We start from the raw sequence: 7,057 nt of genomic DNA, 5'->3' as shown, positions 1-7,057 counted from the left end.
GCAGATAAGGATCCACCACAAGCTTGAATGGGACTTGAAGTTTATTCTTGGCACCCTTTGTGTTTTGAAACAATTCTTTTGTAAAGTCTCGTCTTAAAAATGTATTCGTTTTGTAAATTATGATCTTGTGATGTAACTAAAACCTTTTGACAATAATTTGATGTAAATTGAGACTATGTTGCTACCTTGTGCTGAATGGGAAAATGACAGGGTATTTTGGGAAGCTTATTGAAGTGTATTTTATGAAATGTTATTTAGGTTTTGCTGTAAACTCAGGACAGGTTGTATTTCAGTTTGGCTCACACCGAGCCTAGGTTGCTGGGGTGTCCAGTTGCAGATTTGCAGTGTTTCAGGGCCTGTCATCTGGCTGACAAGGGGTATTAGCCGACCGACAATGCATTTTTGCCAACTCTAGAGAGTTGGGTCTCTGGAAGCGTCGTTTCGGCCAGCCGACAATCTTTGTCAGCTGATCAAATCCCACCTCTCAGTCGGCCGACACTTTCATCTCCTGAGAGTCCTGAGACCTTGCAGTTTTGAGCATCGTTTCGATCGACTGACCATTTCAATCAGCTAATCGATCCTCGAGTGTCAGCCGATTGACATATGGTTATCAGCCGGCCGACCCTCTCCTTTTTCCTTGTACTTATGATCCACTAGTGTTGTTGGTAGTTTGAGGTGTTATGGACCTTTGGATGAGGTACATGTTATGTATTAACATAAGAAAGGACAGCAATGCCCTTAGTTGACCTCAGGTTCGGGTAAGGACCCAGTTAGCAATTCGGACCTTCGTGTTCGGGTCGTTACAAGTAGATAGCCATCTAATCGGTTAGATGGTCCCTTATAACCGGTTAGATAGAAGAATCCATCTAAACCACCCCCACTGCCCATTTATCTAATCGGGTAGATGGGAGCTTATACCAGAGTAAATGACCTCCTAACCAGTTAGATGGTATATCTAACCGGTTAGATGGAAGAATCCCATTAAACCCTCATACTACCTATTCACCTAGCCAGTTAGATGTATTTAATTGGTTAGATGATGCCCTATGGTAAATTGGTCGAAATGTTTGGTTCCTAAGCCCATTCAAATGCAACCCCAAAGCATCTAAACATGTAAATAAGGCCCCATAGACATCATCAACCTCAAAACATTGTATTGAATCATGAAAACACCTTCATACATTCATCATTGATAATCAAATCTATATTTAAATATTTATACATCCTTAACGTGATAAAATGTAATAAAAAGAATAGGGTTACATGCTAAGACCTCCATGACCACAAATACAATGGTTTTGCTTGAAACAGGCAAAAGAATAAGGTTATTACATGTCTTTAAAATTCAAAGGAATGCCTTTACAAAAGGATTACAAAAGAGATCATCAAGCTGCATCTAAGTTTGTGGGGGTATATCATCAATCATGTCCTTGCCATTTCCTAAAAATGTTAAATATAGGGTAAGCACAACGGCTCAGCAAAGATAGCCTAAAATACACCTCTTGTACTCTGAAGAATCTTATACAAAGCATAGGATACAAGAGAAAATGGATCATATAAAATGGAGAGAAAAATGATAATCAAGCATTAACATTAAACTCCCATGCTTTTCAATAATGACATGAACGCTATGAATGCACTCTCACCATTTCCCCAAAACCATTTCTGTTGATAAGTGCTTAAATGTTGCACATTTTAACCTTAAGCTAGGGTATTTTAGTCTCTTCATATATCTTTATTTTTCCATTTTGATTCTAATTTGTGTTTTTGTCTATTTCAAGTCAATAAGGCTCAAACGAGCTAAAAACAGTCTATTAGCCCTTTTGGAGTCAAGCTAAAAATCCAGAAAAAGTTCAAAAAAATTGCCCTGGAACAGTGTACGATCGACCGCATATCCTTCACGATTGATCATAGGCCACGTCATCATTCGTTCAATTCACTATCAATCATAGACAAGTGTGATCGTTCGTAATGCCACGTCCACGCCAGCTCAGCAGATAAGATAGCCAGTTGTCAAGATAAGACTGCTACATCAGTACGATCGATCGCAGATAAGCAGGATCGATTGCAGAATTTAACGATCGATCGTGATTGGCCTGACAGTGAGCTGTTCATGTAGACTTCTTCTTCTAAATCTCCGTTCAAGAAGCCATTTTTAATGTCAAACTGGTATAAGGGCCAATTGAAATTTACAGCCAAGGATAACAAAACTCGTATTGAGTTTATTTTGGCTACTGGAGCAAAGGTTTCTTGGTGGTCAATTCCAAAGGTTTGTGTAAACCCTTTCGCTACAAGCCTTGCCTTAAACCTCTCTATGCTACCATCAGCCTTGCATTTTATTGTAAACACCCATTTGCATGCTACAATCTTCTTATCCCTTGGTATTGAAATGACTTCCCAAGTACTATTCTTCCTCAAAGCATTCATCTCTTCCATAATTACTAACTTCCAATTCGGATCATCTAGAGCTTCCTTGACGGTTCATCAATGATTGGTTTCCAAACATAAACACAAATAAAAGAAGGCATTTTGGCCTGTTACACTTTTTGATACAGTCTCTGTTCATACATATAGATAGCCAAATGCACTGCAGCTCATTCTGTTTCAAGGAGCTCACGATTTTCAGGTTCTCTCTCTCTCTCTCTCTCTCTCTCTCTATATATATATATATATATATATATATATATATATATAACTTTTCATTGCTAGTGCATGAGCAGTTCTTTACCGACAAAGTTAATCCATAAACCAATGACAGAAAGAGGAAAAATATATAAATACTTATACTGGTGAGTGAACTGGTTAGTTATCTTGTATTGGAACCAATTGCAGTTTGCCTCCATAAATCTCTGGTATTTGGCTCTCATCAATGTCTTCAAGTAGGGTAGATTTCAACTTCTTATTTTCCACAAATATGATCTGTAGGAGCATCATAAATGAACAGAATGACACTCGATTGTGAAGAATGCTTGCATGAAAATAGAAGAACTCAAAACCTTACCTTCTTCTTGGTTTTGTTGTCAATAAATGGATAAACAACCTTCCATACTGTCATGAATACGTAGGGCACATGGACAATAAACAACTTTCCAAGTCTTTCCGGGTAGTAGTCCTGCCATTAACAAGAAGCACTTTTGTGTTACTAGCTAAGTAGCACAGGCACCAACATAATATTCTAACATGTCAATTCCTAAAAAGAACGACATGGTATGGACATGACGAGCCTTGTTCTAAAGTGTTTGAAATATGTCAGTTTTGGACGTGTTTAGGAGTGTTCACCAAGTGTTACTGCACCCAACACATCTCTGACATAGTACACAACACCATGGTAGACCCTGTGAGTCTATTTGAGTAAGATATTGAACTGCAAAGAGCAAATAATGCATGGTGGAAGATGAACCTGCAAAATGGATAGAGCTCCAAGGTATGCACGAATGTCACTGTTCGAGGATCCCCATCCTTCTAGATCTCCTATGACAACAAATTTCTCTTGTCCCCTTGGCATACTGATACATAATAAGTGATATCAAATGTAGTCTACAGCAGTACTGCTATTAGGTGCCTAACTGAACTGAGAAATGTATGTGTGTGCGTGCGCGTGAGAGAGAGAGAGAGAGAGAGAGTACCTTGAACATAATTTGTCAAGAGCAAAGACTACAAAACCTGTTAATAAAGGAGTTCACTTTCCTTGTCGGTAACTGGTTCATTGTGTGTGCGTGCGTGCGTGCGTGTTTTATTTATAAAAAAAATGGGTTTCTCTGCCTCCATTCTTATTTGTGATCTAGTTCATATATATGTTGGGAGACCTCTTGCAAGGTCTGGCACTTGATTCTAAACAGTGATCTTGTCTATGTGATGTACTAGGATTGGAAAATTGGAAAGAGATTTACCATTTGATGTTATTTTGTAAAAAGTGATTATTTTTTGTCTAAGTCATAAAAATAAAACGTGTTACTAGGTAAGAACGTACGCTTAAACTCATCGAGACCTCCTTTTTTGCGGAAATGTCTACCACCAAATACAACTGTTATGGGGCGTCCGCTTTTATCCAATCCTTGCATAAACATCTTGTTCTATGCAATTTCATTCGAAATCTGAGCCGCAGAAATGGAACCATCTGGAACGAATGTTCGTTTCCATTTTATGTATTTTAGGAACATAGAGGACGCCTTCTCTATGTCTAAATCACGAGCCTGGATAAACCTTTTGATCATCAAGTCGTCTACTTCCTGCAAAACCGAATTTAACAAAAAAAAATCGCAAAATAAGTGATTTAGCAGAAGTATGTGCAAAAAATTCCAAGTAATGTTTAGGCAACATCCTGTAGCTAGGACTCAGAATCGTGTTAGTGCAGGTTTTTGTCGAAAGGTTGGATTTTATAGATAGCAAAATGAAAGGGGTGAGAATTCACCCAAGAGTCAGTGGCCCCTCATTGCAGTTAAGGTAACGACTGCAGACATGGCCAGTTCCCAAAGTGTGACAGGAATTGTGTATAAGCTTTAGAAATGAATTCACCGCTGTATAACTGACCGGAACAGGGCATAGTTGGATTTTTATAGATAGCAAAATGAAAGGGGTGCAACTTCACCCAAGTCTGGCCCCTCATTGTAGTTAAGGTAACAACTGCGGACATGACCAATTGGACAGGAATTGTGTCCAAGGTCCGGAAGGGGCATAGTTGGATTTTTATAAATAGAGAATTTTACAAAAAACATCTTTTATGATTGTGATGAAAACGTGTAGTATAGTAGAGTGTTCTAATACAAATTAAGTGGCTATTCTTGAAACCATATTGAATGTTAAGCAGCAATTTAGCAATGACCAGAGAAGAATAATGCCAGTAGCAAAATAGAGGAATTAGATTCGAGAAATATATATATATATATAATTCACCGGTGAGACAAACAAGAAATAAATACAAAATCATCGTTAGGACCATTATACTTGCAGACGATCAATGACTGATCCGATTAATTAACCAATTAAAATTAGCTTAAGACATTATGTATTGAACCGAAGCAAAAGCTCCGACATGCTAGCCTTTTGGTTTTAGTAGATTTTTAAAAGTAGACATGTTGGGAAAAATGAAATAAGGAGTTGATATATATAAATATATATATTTGTATGGAGGTTAATATATATACATACATACATAATTATATAAATGTAAATTCGAGCCTAGATTCATATATTAATTTCAGGATTAATTCACACCTAAATTTGTGTCTGCTAGAGGCATAATCCATGGATAATCGAAATATAATATGGTAAAAGGGGTCTCGGATTGGATCGGTTTCAAGTTAAATTAGATCCATCACATATCTATTTTAATCTCATTCATATCTAAATATTTGAGATGGATCTTCTACATACCGTTATAAAAATGGATTTGGAATAAATATTCATTAAGATCATACTCCCCCTTTGCCCATTTGAAAATTTGAACCCTTCTACTTTGAGACCTCGACTTTTAACTTTGAAATGTGATAAAGTGCCCTAGCCTACAATGCTTTTGATATTTTGATTAAATAATTCCCAAAAGTTAATTTGTTATATGGCAAATCTTTGGAGGGTTTTGGATTGAAGATAAGTGTTCAAAGTCTCACAAAAAACAATTGGCCAATGAGAACTGTTAATTGTACTTATTGGTACAATAATTGGTTTAGTTTGAGCTTTACTTCGGTATACTTTTCTTTATCAATAGTTTTTTATTTTTTTTTTATTTTTTTATTTTTAAACACAAAAATGAAAAAGAAAAGTCCTTATAAATACATTTTCAAAGATGGTGTCTCTTGCTTACTCTGGCTTTTTGAAAAAAAACCCTCTCTTCTTTTTTTTTTTTTTTAATCCAAATTAGGGTGGTATGCAAATCTTGGTAAAATTAATCACCAATTAAACAATAAAATTAAGAAAAGCTGAAGAAAATATCAAAATTAAATAGGAACAGAGAATACTGTGTGTGTGTGAGAGAGAGAGAGAACCTTAGAAGAGGGGTCTTGACTTTCAACAAAGGCTCTCATGAGACGAACTTTATTCTGCTCCTCCTCATTGATTTCATTACTGTATTCCTCAACTTTCTTTGCTTCCTCATCTCCTTCTCATTCAGATTCTGTATTAAGTGACTCCTCTGTTTTCTCCATAACTACCTTCCCCTCGTCTTCTTTCTTTTCGTGATGCACGTCCATGACAATGACCAACTCTGTTCTCTTTCTCTAAAACTCTCTATATGTAGATGTTTTTATCTGTCTATAGAGAGAGAGAGAGAGAGAGATGGCAAGACTGACTCCAGGGGAAGGAACGAATGACTTGTAATTGGTACTATATAAAACACGTTACAAGTCAACATTTATTGACTTGTATGATGTAGATACATGGAGGTCCGTTCAAGATTTCAATAGTGAAATTGCTGGATCTCTGTGGCGTTCAGTTGGGGGTATGGCGGTAGGGGGTTGAAACTACTTTGCTTCTGGTAGTTATTAGCTTCATCTAAATTGATTGATGACAGCAAACCCTTCCATCATGTATTAAATGCTTTTACATAAAATAAAATTAAAATAAAAGATGGATGAATTCTCCGGTGCAGCAGAGATTGTTAGTGGAACTTTGTACCGGATACAAAAACATAGGCTATTAGGTGGGGTTAATAGTCAATCAATTCTCCATCTAGATTCGATGTAAGTCAAGATCTCTTAGCCGAGCTCGCAACGTCCTTGTTGTGGTCATGTCATCTTCCCTACCCGAAGGTGGACCCAGGACCCTCCTGGGCAGGCACTTGGCATGACACTTGTACACACAAATTTCGTATCTGCAAATTAAAGAACGAAATAGGGAGCAAATATTAGTTTATTAATTTATGAAAATTCAAGTACAATCTTCTCAGTTATTCTTTGCAAAAGAGAAAGTATCTTCTGATTCGATCTCCTTTGTTGATTGGATCCAAGGGTTGTTGGAGCTTGATCTTGAATCGATTTGTTAACAATCTTCTTCAATTTGTACTTGAGGAAGACCGCTGATGATTTCTGATCGCGAGATGATGAAGCTTGATATCGAACAGTGT

General features: G+C 37.0%; 1 pseudogene; it reads right to left on the bottom strand.

Annotated features, from left to right (window-relative positions):
• Window positions 1-1,587: 1,587 nt before the first annotated feature.
• LOC132285410 (uncharacterized) lies at window positions 1,588-6,409 on the bottom strand (annotated as a pseudogene).
• Between the last annotated feature and the right edge of the window lie 648 nt (window positions 6,410-7,057).

This window comes from Cornus florida, unplaced genomic scaffold (assembly GCF_030987335.1).
Source record: "Cornus florida cultivar Cherokee Brave unplaced genomic scaffold, ASM3098733v1 CherokeeBrave_3.0.0_Hap2_Chr11, whole genome shotgun sequence".
Lineage (NCBI taxonomy): Eukaryota > Viridiplantae > Streptophyta > Magnoliopsida > Cornales > Cornaceae > Cornus > Cornus florida.
The sequence above is the reverse complement of the archived record's forward strand: the minus strand, read 5'-3'. Positions and strand labels throughout refer to the sequence as shown.